Source organism: Lepidochelys kempii, chromosome 9 (genome assembly GCF_965140265.1).
Source record: "Lepidochelys kempii isolate rLepKem1 chromosome 9, rLepKem1.hap2, whole genome shotgun sequence".
Lineage (NCBI taxonomy): Eukaryota > Metazoa > Chordata > Testudines > Cheloniidae > Lepidochelys > Lepidochelys kempii.
In genome coordinates, this window is record NC_133264.1 from 5,409,938 (window position 1) to 5,425,142 (window position 15,205).

Consider the following 15,205-nt stretch of genomic DNA (forward strand, 5'->3'; position numbering starts at 1 on the left):
GAGCCTCTGATAATGTGGCTGATGTGATTAGGCTCTATGATGGTGTCCCCTGAATAGATGTGTGGACACAGTTGGCAATGGGCTTTGTTGCAAGGATAGAGAAGCTGGATATGAGTCAGCAGTGTGCCCTTGTTGCCAAGAAGGCCAATGGCATTTTGGGATGTATAAGTAGGGGCATAGCGAGCAGATCGAGGGACGTGATCGTTCCCCTCTATTCGACATTGGTGAGGCCTCATCTGGAGTACTGTGTCCAGTTTTGGGCCCCACACTACAAGAAGGATGTGGATAAATTGGAGAGAGTCCAGCGAAGGGCAACAAAAATGATTAGGGGTCTGGAACACATGACTTATGAGGAGAGGCTGAGGGAACTGGGATTGTTTAGTCTGCAGAAGAGAAGAATGAGGGGGGATTTGATAGCTGCTTTCAACTACCTGAGAGGTGGTTCCAGAGAGGATGGTTCTAGACTATTCTCAGTGGTAGAAGAGAACAGGACAAGGAGTAATGGTCTCAAGTTGCAGTGCGGGAGGTTTAGGTTGGATATTAGGAAAAACTTTTTCACTAGGAGAGTGGTGAAACACTGGAATACATTACCTAGGGAGGTGGTAGAATCTCCTTCCTTAGAAGTTTTTAAGGTCAGGCTTGACAAAGCCCTGGCTGGGATGATTTAATTGGGGATTGGTCCTGCTTTGAGCAGGGGGTTGGACTAGATGACCTCCTGAGGTCCCTTCCAACCCTGATATTCTATGATTCTATGATTCTATGATAGGTTCCTGGGTTAGTGGTTCTGTTGTGTGGTGTGTGGTTGCTGGTGAGTATTTGCTTCAGGTTGGGGGGCTGTTTGTAGGCAAGGACTGGCCTGTCTCCCAAGATCTGTGAGAGTGGTGGGTCGTCCTTCAGGATAGGTTGTAGATCCTTGATAACGCGTTGGAGAGGTTTTAGTTGGGGGCTGAAGGTGACGGCTAGTGGCGTTCTGTTATTTTATTTGTTGGGCCTGTCCTGTAGTAGGTGACTTCTGGGTACTCTTCTGGCTCTGTCAATCTGGTTCTTCACTTCAGCAGGTGGGTATTATAGTTGTAAGAACGCTTGATAGAGATCTTGTAGGTGTTTGTCTGAGGGGTTGGAGCAAATGTGGTTGTATCGTAGAGCTTGGCTGTAGACAATGGATCGTGTGGTGTGGTCTGGATGAAAGCTGGAGGCATGTAGGTAGGAATAGCGGTCAGTAGGTTTCCGGTATAGGGTGATGTTTATGTGACCATCGCTTATTAGCACTGTAGTGTCCAGGAAGTGGATTTCTTGTGTGGACTGGTCCAGGCTGAGGTTGATGGTGGGATGGAAATTGTTGAAATCATCGTGGAATTCCTCAAGGGCTTCTTTTCCATGGGTCCAGATGATGAAGATGTCATCAATGTAGCGCAAGTAGAGTAGGGGCATTAGGGGACAAGAGCTAAGGAAGAGTTGTTCTAAGTCAGCCATAAAAATGTTGGCATACTGTGGGGCCATGTGGGTACCCATAGCAGTGCCACTGATTTGAAGGTATACATTGTCCCCAGTTTGAAATAGTTATGGGTGAGGACAAAGTCACAAAGTTCAGCCACCAGGTTTGCCGTGACATTATCAGGGATACTGTTCCTGACGGCTTGTAGTCCATCTTTTGTGTGGAATGTTGGTGTAGAGGGCTTCTACATCCATAGTGGCCAGGATGGTGTTTTCAGGAAGATCACCGATGGATTGTAGTTTCCTCAGGAAATCAGTGGTGTCTCGAAGATGGCTGGGAGTGCTGGTAGCGTAGGGCCTGAGGAGGGAGTCTACATAGCCAGACAATCCTGCTGTCAGGGTGCCAATGCCTGAGATGATGGGGCGCCCAGGATTTCCAGGTTTATGGATCTTGGGTAGCAGATAGAATATTCCAGGTCGGGGTTCCAGGGGTGTGTCTGTGAGGATTTGTTCTTGTGCTTTTTCAGGGAGTTTCTTGAGCAGATGATGTTGTTTCTTTTGGTAACCCTCAGTGGGATCAGAGGGTAATGGCCTGTAGAATCTGGTGTTGGAGAGCTGCCGAGCAGCCTCTTGTTCACATTCCGACCTATTCATGATGACGACAGCACCTCCTTTGTCAGCCTTTTTGATTATGATGTCAGAGTTGTTTCTGAGGCTGTGGATGGCATTGTGTTCTGCATGGCTGAGGTTATGGGGCAAGTGATGCTGCTTTTCCACAATTTCAGCCCGTGCACGTCGGCGGAAGCACTCTATGTAGAAGTCCAGTCTGTTGTTTCGACCTTCAGGAGGAGTCCACCCAGAATCCTTCTTTTTGTAGTGTTGGTAGGAAGGTCTCTGTGGGTTAGTGTGCTGTTCAGAGGTGTGTTGGAAATATTCCTTGAGTTGGACATGTCGAAAATAGGATTCTAGATCACCACAGAACTGTATCATGTTCAGCTGTAGTGGTCACTGAACAGAACAAAAGGCTCTTTATGGAGACTAATCAGCTCTGTCTTTAAACAGTGGAGAGGGGCAGGTCAAATGGTACTTGTGACTCAGGCCAACCATCAAGCAAAACACCTGTCCCCTGCCTCTCTCTTGATACCCTCAGTCAGCACAGGTCGAGTACAGTTCTGCTGCCCTTTACTCAGACAATAAGAACAATAACATTTCATTCCCCCACCCTCCCACATTCAGGTAATTTGTAAACCAACCCCAGCCAAAATCTATCACTTGGGCAAGGCAGCTCTGTTTGCTGGATACCTAGGTAGATTAGGTGTGAATGTAAATACAGTCTGGTCGTGAAGCCTTTCCCCCCAGCCCCCAGCTCATCACTAGCTGTCAGGGAGAGCTCATTTAGATTTTGCTTACACATCATCATTTGAAATTATTAGGTTGGCCAACATCACCTAAATGAATGCACTGACATTGTCATAAAAAACAACAGCTGTATAAGGAAGCTAGTCTATGTTCATACTTTTCAAATCTATTATACTTTTTCAGATACACGTATTTTTTTCATACACTTTATATGCTTTTAAAGTGTGTTTATGTTTCAATTTCAATTCAAATTTCCAAACAATCACTAAATTGGCAACACTGCATGTAACTAGTTCACAAAACTGGGGAGGGTTGGGGAAATTCAGGGGGGTGCTGGGAAATCCCTGCATCTCGGTCAGACTCAGAACCATAGAGATCTAGGGACACAGGACTGGAAGAGACCCTCCTGTGTCATCGAGTCCAGCACCCGGCTACCACAGGCAGCCCTGTTATATAATCCCATTCATAAATGTACCAAGCTCCATCTTCAAACTAGCCAGGTGGTCCCCACCCCGCACTGGGGGCTGGTCCCAATCCTCACTCTTCAGCTGGTTAGAAACTTTGTTCTCATTTCCAGTCTAAATTTACTCAGAGCTGGGAAGGGGGACGTGGGGCAAATGCTCCGCGGCGTCGAAGCTGGGAAGGGAACATTGGGGAACAGACTCTATTGGCGTATAGAGATAAGCCCGACTGGTGTGAAGGGCTTCGAAATATGCTTGCTTGGAAACTAACCCAAATAAACATTGCATTGTCTCCGCTTCAGACTTCTGGTCTTTTGCTGCTTGCTCTCTGTGTGACAAGAACCAGGGAAGCGGGAGGGTTGAGGAAAGCCCTCTAACACACAGGCCTTCTCTTTCAGCAGCTTCTCCTTCCATATCAGCTATTTTTTGCTTTTGTTCAAGTTCTAGCTGCTGGTTTCCCACAGTCCCACTGCAGGCATTTTCCCTGGGCCTGCTTCCTTATCACCGGCAATTAACAGATTTTTCAGTTCCTGCTCTGCAGTCTTTTGCTTAAAATACAACCCTCTCTGTAAGCACAATTCTTCCAGGCTTTTTCTGTCATGGGCCGCTCACTGTAACTGATTTTTAACCCTTAAACTCTCCAATATCAAAATTAAATTTTGACAAGTGTGTGGTTCTGATCCAAAAACCCAATTAACCTGTGATAATGTGTATCCAAACACAACAACGCCACTGTGACCGGGGTCCTAGTGGGGGCCAGCTATGGTCACTCAATTAGGGTGAACTGCAAAGAATGGGGCAGCCAAACCCCCAAAAGCTGGTGGATATTCCAATACTTAGATTCACCAAGCCAGCATAAAACAGCTTCTTTATTACCTTACTGGTTATTCAGACGTCCAAATAACACAGTTCCCTTAAAGTGATCCAGCCTCAGGCCTCCATCATATCCACGTCAAATATGATGAAAATTTTTGTAAATCTTATTTCATCATATAAAAGAAAAGGTTCTCCCAATCCCACATGATTGGACACGTTACCTCCCAGGTGAACAAATGTTTCAGATCTTACCCAAATACACGCTACAGCCAGTTCTTATTAACTAAACTAAAATTTATTAAAAAAACAAAAGAGAGTACGGTTAAAAGATCAATGTACATACAGACATGAGTTCAATTCATTGAGGTTCAGATTCACAGCAGAGCTGGTGAGCTTTGTAGTTGCAAAGTGTTCCTTTAGAATTCAGTTCATAGGTTATAGTCCAATGTCCAAATCTCATATTCAAGGCCTACCAGCATAACTGGGACCTCAGTCTTCCGACTCAAACTTCCCCTGAGGAAGTCTAAGCAGATCTGAGATGACAGAATCAGGACCCAAGGATCTTTTATACAATTTCATGTCCTCTTTGACAAGTTGGGATTTGCTCAGGGAACAAAAGGTAATTAGGATGACTTTGAAGGAGGTCCATCGCCAGGGTACTTAGCTATACGAATTAACATAAGGCCATTTGCTTTTTCCTCCAGTACATTTCAAAGAGAGATGATGCTTTTTCCTCCACCATTCCCAGTACAGGTTTCAGTGTATTAGCCGTGTTAGTCTGTATTCGCAAAAAGAAAAGGAGTACTTGTGGCACCCTAGAGACTAACAAATTTATTTGAGCATAAGCTTTCGTGAGCTACAGCTCACTTCATCAGATGCATTCAGTGGAAAATATAGTGGGGAGATTTATATACATAGAGAAACCTTTTGTTGTGATAATCAAGGTGGGCCATTTCCCAGTACATTTCAAAGAGAGATGAATACCGAGATATCCCACGTTTACAATTCATTTAAATGCTAGGATCTTCTTTTGACCCCTGAATTATCAGAATTGTCGACCCTACTCATACATATGTAGATACACAAAAACACAAACATTATCTGCCCATGTGTCTTTTAAGGGTTATTTATTTTGCAGGATGTGTAACCCTTTCTAGCCATGCATCACAACAACAAATAATATTTAACAATCCTCAGTGGAAAAACTGTAACCAGTAATTATTGACTCAAACTGGTGGAAGGAATTTGTCCAGTAAACTATCTGACCAATCCTGCCTAGTGCTCAGCTTTGGGATAGCTATAGCCACCTCCAATGAATGATACAGGGGCACCTACATCCCCTCCCCTCTCTGACTTTCTCTTGAGAGCTCCATGTTGGGAAATGCTGTTCTTGGGGGGAAAGAAAAGGAGGTTGGAGATTTTGTTTTGAGGGTTGGAGGCCTGGGAGAAGACTAAATTGCTGCATCTGGCAGCGTGGGAGCTGTTGTGGGACATAGAAGTAGGGCTTCTTTGGAGGATCTCCCAGGTGAAGGTGAGGGAAGTGGTACAAGACTGCTTCCTTCAGGGCATTTCCCAACTGCTATGGGGCAAAAGCTAACCACAGTAGGGATCAGTAACCAGCTCCACTTGTGCCTACCCCAGTCTCCCTGGCCCAGCGATCAGCCTAGCAATCTCCATAGCAGGGGCAGGGAGCTGCAGTGTTTTCTCTGCTCAGGGAGAGGCTGTTAACCCCTCGTGTGTCAATTACCTGCTGCTGCCAGCTCTCCATGCTCTGATTCATTTGCTACCAGAGCCTTTTCAAGTGGTTACATCTAGTTCCTGAGCTGTTTTTGGAGGGAGCTGCACTGAAACAGACTTTCCATGTTTATAGCAGGGGCAGAGCCGTTTGTGGGCTGCTTTCTTTCTCCCTTTGTTTCCACTAAAGGCCAGACAAAACACACACACTCCTCCCTCCCCACCCCCGCTGCTCAGCCTGTTCCTTGAATTCACAATGACATAGGGTGACATTCCCATCTTCCACCCCACCCTGAGGCCCCCGCCGCAGTCTGGAGAGACTCCATGGATCACTCTGGAGTTATCGGGACATCCGTGTCACTGAGATGAGAACTTGGCCCAGACAGTGGAGTGTAAAATACCAGATTGGCGGGTGACAGGTCATTTTCACGAGCCCCCAGAGGACTCATCCATTGGAGCTCAGACCCCACTACCAAATGGTGAACAGGGTGCAAAGATGGGCTGTGTCTTCCTTAGTGAGCGCTTACCCACTGGATCCACGGCTGATAAGCAAAGCACCGTGACCTTTGCAGCCGAGCTGTGAGCTCTAGACAGACGCTTCTTCCTCCTACAGTGGAAACTGATGTTCTCTTGAAGTTAAAACTCCTTGTGTCTGGGTGAGAACTTTAGTCACCTCTCACTCTCAAGCTGCCTGAGCTTAGCCAGGCAATACCCAGGCCATAGTTTTAATGCTGAGAACATGTCAGGGAAGCAGATATTGAATGGGCTTGCCTTTGCAGGTGGATGGGTTTATCTAGCTCAAAGGCATTTGGATGTGGGGTCTGGGGGTCCCAGGTTACAATAATAAGAATATTAATAGTAATTTGCATGAGGAGAAGGGAGAGTGCTGGCCGTTTATCCATGGTCTATGTGGAAGCCCCACACAGAGCCACTCTCCTAGGGAACAGAGCCTGCCTTCAGCTGTGCCCAGAGCAGAACCCACAACTCAGCAAGGGTCAAGCCTGGGACATGAATTTCCACCCCTGATCCCAGCAGCAGAATCATGGGCCAATGGTCTCCTCGTGAACCATGAAGCGATCCCATCATGGGGAATGAAAGCCCCGGCCCCATAAGGATGAGAAGAGAAAACTGGCAACATTAAAGCACCAGTCACCTGTTCTTTGAATTTCTCTCACTGATCAGTCACATACAGGATTTTAGACTGCCATAGATTAGCATTAGTATTTATTTATATAACGTGTATATGGTGCTGTATAGTGTGCTGGACACTGCTGAACAAAGACATAGTCCCTGCCCCAGAGTGCTTGCAGGCTAACTTTATACACGACATTATTTATTAATTATTATTCATTATTAATTATTATTGTTGTTGTTAATTAATATTATTATTATTGTTATTATTATGTTAGCAGTGCACCTGGGAACCCCGATTATGGCTCGGGGCCCCATTGTGTCGGATGCAGATGTGAGTTGGTGTCATTAACGGGAGGGGAGGATGGATAAGGACATGGGGTCCAGCACTCAGAGCATGTGGTCACTTGGTTATGGTACCTGCCCATCTTCCTTCAGCGTTACTGGTTGAGATTTTCAGAGAAGGCTAGGGGATTTAGACACATACCTTCCATTTATTTTAATGGCAGATGTGCCCAAATCCTCTAGGATGGACTAAAAATCTCAGTCCAGTTTGAATGGTAGTAAAACATCTGTGAAGTTAGCCTGTCATGAGTGCATTGTAACTTTTCTTCCTTGTGCCCATACAAACCAGCCCCTTCAGCAGGAGCAATTGTGGTACAAGCAGAATAGCTTTTCCTCCTACCATCTGCTACAGCCATGGAGGAAGGAGCCCTGGTAATCAAGTCTATTATTTTCCCCCTCGGGTAGCTAGCTGGTCCCGAATGCCCTCTCATCTCCAAACCGATTATGAGAAACGTGCCTGTAGCAGATGTAAAGTAAACCAGCATCTTTTTCTAGCCCCTGCATGTGAAATGCGCCCCGCCTTAGAAAAACTGGTGTCATGGAAATCAGCCCTCACTGTATCACAGTAACAATACTCAGATCACAACTCCTCAAGTTCTGAGACTCCGGAGTCATCGCTGGGCTCTGCTCCCTTTATTAAAGTCTCTGATTTGCTATTACTAAAGGGGACTTTCCCATTACCTCCCCTGAGGCTGAAAGTGTGCTGACGTTCTAGTCCAATGCATACACACACCTACCAGCCCTGCCCGGGCACCCTGCCTCTTCCCGGCAGTCACTGTGGAAACAAAAGCGTGCTCTGCAGTACCAGCGCCTTGGTTGGTAGGATGCCACGCCAACACCTCCCTGATGGCGGCTCATCAGAATAAAGAGATTTTTAAGGCGGCAAACACCAGGCACAGCCCAGTGTGTAGCTCCCCTGCCTCATTCACACCCCCTGGAGCTGTTTGTGCTTAAACCAAGCGTCCACGTTAATCTAACCTCAGCTCTATTAATGAGGCAGCCTTCCTAGCTGACTGGGTGGAGCTGGGCCTCTCTTCTTCAGCTCACCCCACCATCTCTTCCTTCTCTCTTATCTGTCCTCCCCTTGGCTGCGGGGTAGAGCAGCCCACGACCTCCAACAATCTTCCCCTCTCCGGGTCACCTTCAGCTCCCTCTCTCTCTCAGTGACCCGCCTCCTGCCGGGCAGCACCCAGTCATTCTCTGTTCCCTGTCCTAGACAAACAGATCACACCGCCCATCCTCTCGGGGGCTGTGGTATGAACTGCAGGCTCCCTGCATACACCCTCTGCCCCTGGCTACCCCTCACATCCAGTTTTCAAGGATCCCGCCTCTATGTCTCCATTTGAAGCGATGTCTACACTTATGGTGGGGATGTAGAGAGCAGGCCGTATTCGTGTAGCTACATGCCACAGTGAAAGGCTCCGGTAGCGGGGAAAGGCTCCGGCAGAGGGGAGGCAACCACCGGAAAATACGCTGCTAAAAATAGCAGCGTAGACATGAGAAGCACGGCTTGGGCATGTAGAGAGCTGGGTAGGGTACATACCCTGGTGTTCAGGCAGATAGGGCACTCTATCCACTTATGCAGTGCCTCCCCGTCTACACTGCTATTTCCACCCACGCTGGCTGGGCGGGCAGTGTCTGTACTCTGCATGCTGCCCTAATCGTAGCTGTACTTGAGAGGAAGGCTGGTCGAGTGGTGATGGCACTGGGCTGGGGTGCAGGAGGCCTGGGCTCAATTCCCTGCTCTGCCACTGGTGCCTGTGTGACCTTGGGCAAGTCCCTTAGTCTCTCTGTGCCTTGGTTCCTGCCCCCTGCCTCCCAGGGGCATCGGGAGGGTGAGTATGTTAGTGACTGTGAAGAGCCCAGAGGAGGCCCATTAAGTAGCTAGATCTGCATCGTCCTTCAGTCCTCCTTGGTAAGGTACTGGGATGTAGACGCCAGAACAGGAACGCCGGCCTCATGTAACATAGGGCAGTGAACAGCTACCAGCTCACCCCCAAGCTAGGCTAAATTCATATTTGTGACCATGGAGGAAGGTTCTGCCAACACTGTAAGCCATCCACTTCCCCCAAACTGTGTGGGATTTGAACTCTAAAGGAGGTAGGGGATGGGAATTAGGCCCAGACACTCACTGAACTGCAGAGATGAAATGTCAGCCCGGGGATCCTTGAGGTTTTAGAAGGGAAACAGAAGTGGGGGGAAAGGGGGAACTGACATAAAGGGGGGACAGAAAGCTGTGTATTGCTGGTATGGAAACCCTAAAAGCGATACCCACAAAGACAAACATTGGCGCCTCCTCTAGGAAAGTAGGGATCTGGCTGTTCCCTCAACGGCAGCACCCCAATGAGATGCTCCCTCCCTGGGGGACACCCCACTGAGACGTGCTTCCTTTCCAACCCCTGGAAGCTGGTGTATTTCCAGGACAGGATACTGCTGAGCCAGTTCAATCCAGCCACGTGCAGGGCTGATTCCTCAGTACTTAGGAAGGAAGGAAGGAAGCCACAGAACAACGAGATGCCAGAGCAAACTCAAAGCAAAACTAGAGAAAGCAAAACTAGTCAACAGGGAGGAAATGCAGACTGAATATAGCCCTGAAGCTTGCTCAGTGAAAGGCAGCCAAAGATCTCAAGTGGGGGAAAGATGGAGAAGACTTTCTGACAGAGGGAAATTTGAGAGAGAGAAACTGGTTAGGACAGGGGTCGGCAACCTTTCAGAAGTGGTGTGCCGAGTCTTCATTTATTCACTTTAATTTAAGGTTTCGCGTGCCTGTCATACATTTTAACATTTTTTAGAAGGTCTCTCTGTATAAGTCTATATATTATATAACTAAACTATTGTCGTATGTAAAGTAAACAAGGTTTTCAAAATGTTTAAGAAGCTTCATTTAAAATTAAATTAAAATGTTGATCTTACGCCACCGGCCCACTCAGCCCGCTGCCAGCCCGGGGTTCCGTTCACCTAAACTGGCAGCAGGCTGAGTGGGGCCTGCGGCCAGGACCCGGGCTGGCAAGGGGCCAGTAGCCAGAACCCCAGACCGGCCGTGGGCTGAGTGGGGCCAGTGGCCGGGACCCCGGCTGGCAAGGGGCTGGCAGCCAGAACCCCAGCTTGGTCGTGGGCTGAGCGGGGCCAGTGGCTGGGACCCTGGCTGGCAAGGGGCCGGCAGCCAGAACCCCAGACCGGCAGTGGGCTGAGCGGGGCCGGCAGCTGGGACCGCAGACCGGCAGTGGGCTGAGCAGCTCTCGGGTTCCATCCACCGGCTCCTGCCAGCCAGGGTCCCAGCTGCCGGCCCCACTCAGCCCGCTGCCGGTCTGGGATCCCGGCCCTGCCCACATAGAGTGGATACCTACCTTCTCCCTGGTTCTAGCCCATTCTCTTCCTCTCTCTGCACTGAGCTGAGGGTGGGAGAGCACTGAGCACAGGGCTGGGGGTGAAGGAGCAGGCTGGGGGTTGGGGTGTAGGGTCTGGCCAGGAGGTAGAATGAGGGAGGGGGCTCAGGGTTGGGGCAGGAGGTTTGGGTGTGGAGGGCTTACCTGGGCAGCTCCCATTTGGTGCGAGGGGTGCAGGCAGGAATGGGGGGGTGCAGAAGCTCCTGTTTGGTGCTCAGGGTGGGGGTGAGAATGTGGGGGGTGCAAGAGTCAGGGCAAGGGGTGTGGGGGGTGCTGGAGTCAAGGCTGGGGTTGTGGGGGAGTGCAGGGGTCAGGGCAGAGGACTGGGGGTGTATGAGGGGGGTCCAGGAGTCAGGGCAGAGGGCTGGGGTGTGGGGGGGTGCAGAAGTCAGGGCATGAGAGCTGGGGGTGTGCGGGGGGGTCAGGGCAGAGGGCTGGGGGTGTGGGCTAGGGTCGTGGCAGTGCTCCCAGCCCCCTGCCCAGAGCAGGGGGCTGGAGGGGATATGCCCTGATTCCCCCCTTCCCCACGGCCCCATTCCCACCTCTTCTCCGCCTCCCCCCCCAGAGCAGCGAGCGCGCTGTGGCTCCGCTTCTCCCCCTCCCTCGCCAGGGCCGTCAGCTGATGGGCGGCAGGGAGGGAGAGGAGGAGGGGCAGGAACAATATGGGCGGGAGGGGGGAACCTTGCCTGCCCTGCAGCAGCAGCCGGCAGGACCAAGCTTCTTCACCCTGCCCCCATGGGGGTGGGGGGGTGAAGAGGCGGAGAAGAGCGGGCCGGGGCGGGCAGGATTTTTAATGGCTCGCTGCTGCCTGCCGGGGTCCCGGCCTGGGTTCGGCAGCGGGCTGAGCGGGGCCGGCAGCTGGGACCCGGCAGGCAGAAGCATGCCATTAAAAATCGGCTCGTGTGCCGTCTTTGGCACGCGTGCCATAGGTTGCTGACCCCTGGGTTAGGAGGTGCCAGCTGACAGCATGCAGGTGAACGTATCCATAGATCCACTGATTATTACTGCATAGGACCTTCCAGTTTACTGCTTGTCCAGATGCAGCGATGGGAGCCTTATTTCTCAACTCTAGGTCATCATCATAAGCCCCAGAGTGGCCATCAGCCATTATCCCAGTGAGAGCTTCCAGTCCATGGCTCATGCTTAGCCACCTAGGGACAGGCCCAGCTCCGGATCCCAATGGTCCCAGGATGCCTGCTTTGTCCTTCCGTAGCAGCACCTTCCATCCACGGATCTCAAAGCCCTTTAGAAACATTAATGAAGGCTCACAGTACCCACTTGAGCAGGGACGTCTGTTCACCAGCACACGGCAGCATATTCCCAATCAGGATGAAAGCAAATTTGGAAAACATGGAAACTTCTAAACGAACCAAAATCCCCTAGTGACAGACACCTCTAATCAGGAGTAACTCCACTGAAGTCAGAGACGGGTCACACATCCAAACAAGAGCCAGAGGAGGGGAGCAGGCAATTTGGTCACCCCTGGAGGAGACCCCCTATGCTGGAGATGGGTGTGATGGCTCCTCCTGAGACCTACCAATGTAGGCAAAACTGAAGGTAGGGGAAATGGGGGGAGGAGACTGGGGTCATGTTGAGAAGGTTGGCGGCGAGGGGCGGGAGTCTCTTAACAAAGTCTCAGCTCATGTTTGGCCAAGGAGTAGAGGGAGGTTCAAGGCAGGGCTTTGGAGCTGTGCTCCGGCTCCGCTCCAGCTCCAGGCAAAAACCTGCCGCTCCACTGCTCCAGAGCTGCTCCATGCTTCAGCTCCAAGCTCTGCTCCAAAGCCCTGGTTCAAGGGGACTTCATTGCAGTGAACCAGTGAGCTCAGCCCTAGCTGGGGGAAAGTGTTTATCCCAGCTGGTGGGAGAATGACGCAGCAAGACTGAGTGTGCCTGGACCTGGCCCAGTTGTCAGAGCGGCGCCAGGTATTGGTGGTCGGAAGTGGTTGCTCTAACTGACAGCCCAAGGTACACAGGAAAAGGAGAGCTGCTCTGGAGACCACACTTACCACACTGATGCAAACCATTCACTTGTAGCAGGCCTGTTTGGCAATCAGCGAGAGGAAGACCCAAGCCTGTCATGGCCATATGTGGAGTACTGGGAGTAGCCACGGATAGCTCCAGTGGCCTGCTGTCCAGCACAGGGACACCAGCAGCTTTCTCTCCACTCAGTTTGTCTGTGAGAGTTTCAGAGAAGTGTGTGTGTGTGTGTGTGTGAGATCTACTGTGTTATTAGACTGTGCCATGGTCTCTCTTGGGAAGTGGTGGAATCCAACTGCTCCTCTGCCAAGCACTGGAGAACATACTGTCAGGAGCAGTGCTTAATTTGTAATGAAAGAGGTGCCAGGGCTCAAGCAATTGTTTCACTTTCATAACTGACACAGCGAGCCCAGAGGTGCCGGGGCTCTGAACTGCCAGGCCCAGAGGTGCTGGGGCTCAGCTCTGGCATGCCCTGGCACAAATTAAGCACTGGTCAGGCGCAATTTTGCTTAAACTACTGGCATAGCCTGGAGCGAATTCAGTGGGCCTGATTCCTCACTGATGTACCCAGTGCTTAATTTGTGCCAGGGCATTCCAGAGCTGAGCCCCAGCACCTCTGGGCCTGGCAGCTCATAGCCCCGGCACCTCTGGGCCTGGCAGTTCAGAGCCCCGGCACCTCTGGGCCCGGCAGTTCAGAGCCCCGGCACCTCTGGGCCTGGCAGCTCATAGCCCCGGCACCTCTGGGCCTGGCAGTTCAGAGCCCCGGCACCTCTGGGCCTGGCAGTTCATAGCCCTGGCACCTCTGGGCCTGGCAGTTCAGAGCCCTGGCACCTCTGGGCCTGGCAGCTCATAGCCCCGGCACCTCTGGGCCTGGCAGTTTAGAGCCCCGGCACCTCTGGGCCTGGCAGTTCAGAGCCCCGGCACCTCTGGGCCTGGCAGTTTAGAGCCCCGGCACCTCTGGGCCTGGCAGTTCAGAGCCCCGGCACCTCTGGGCCTGGCAGCTCATAGCCCCGGCACCTCTGGGCCTAGCAGTTCAGAGCCCCGGCACCTCTGGGCCTGGCAGTTCAGAGCCTCGGCACCTCTGGGCCTGGTAGTTCAGAGCCCCGGCACCTCTGGGCCTGGCAGTTCAGAGCCCCGGCACCTCTGGGCCTGGTAGTTCAGAGCCCCGGCACCTCTGGGCCTGGCAGTTCAGAGCCCCGGCACCTCTGGGCCTGGTAGTTCAGAGCCCTGGCACCTCTGGGTCTGGCAGTTCAGAGCCCTGGCACCTCTGGGCCTGGTAGTTCAGAGCCCTGGCACCTCTGGGTCTGGCAGCTCATAGCCCCGGCACCTCTGGGTCTGGCAGTTCAGAGCCCCGGCACCTCTGGGCCTGGCAGTTCAGAGCCCCGGCACCTCTGGGCCTGGGAGTTCAGAGCCCCGGCACCTCTGCGCCTGGTAGTTCAGAGCCCCGACACCTCTGGTCCTGGCAGTTCAGAGCCCCGGCACCTCTGGTCCTGGCAGTTCAGAGCCCCGGCACCTCTGGGCCTGGCAGTTCCCAGCACCTCTGGGCCTGGCAGTTAAAAGCCTCAAGCCCTCTGGGCCTGGCAGTTCAGAGCCCCGGCACCTCTGGGCCTGGCAGTTCAGAGCCCCGGCACCTCTGGGCCTGCAGTTCATAGCCCCGGCACCTCTGGGCCTGGCAGTTCAGAGCCCCGGCACCTCTGGGCCTGGCAGTTCATAGCCCCGGCACCTCTGGGCCTGGCAGTTCAGAGCCCTGGCACCTCTGGGCCTGGCAGTTCAAAGCCTCAAGCCCTCTGGACCTGGCAGTTCATAGCCCCGGCACCTCTGGGCCTGGCAGCTCATAGCCCCAGCACCTCTGGGCCTAGCAGTTCAGAGCCCCGGCACCTCTGGGCCTGGTAGTTCATAGCCCCGGCACCGCTGGGCCTGGCAGTTCAGAGCCCCGGCACCTCTGGGCCTGGCAGTTCAGAGCCCCGGCACCTCTGGGCCTGGCAGTTCAAAGCCTCAAGCCCTCTGGGCCTGGCAGTTCAGAGCCCCGGCACCTCTGGGCCTGGCAGTTCAGCGCCCCGGCACCTCTGGGCCCAGGAGTTCATAGCCCCAGCACCTCTGGGCTCGCCATGTCAGTTATGCAAGTAAAAAAATTGCTTGAGCCCTGACACCTCTTACATTACAAATTAAGCGCTGGATGTCCCCTGTCTGTAGACACTAGACTGTGCCAGGTATAAATGTTGACCCAAGGCACCAGTGGCAGCGGTTCTCAAACTGTGGGTCAGGACCTCAAAGTGGGTCACAACCCCATTTTAATGAGGTTGCCAGGGCTACTATTAGACTTGCTGGGGCCTGGCGCTGAAGCCCAACCCCCACCACCCAGGGCCAAAGCTGAATCCTAGAATACCAGGGTTGGAAGGGACCTCAGGAGGTCATCTAGTCCAACCCCCTGCTCAAAGCAGGGCCAATCCCCAATTTTTGCCTCCAATCCCTAAATGGCCCCCTCAAGGATTGAACTCACAACTCTGGGTTTAGCAGGCCAATGCTCAAACCACCGAGCTATCCCTCCCCACCAAGAGCCCA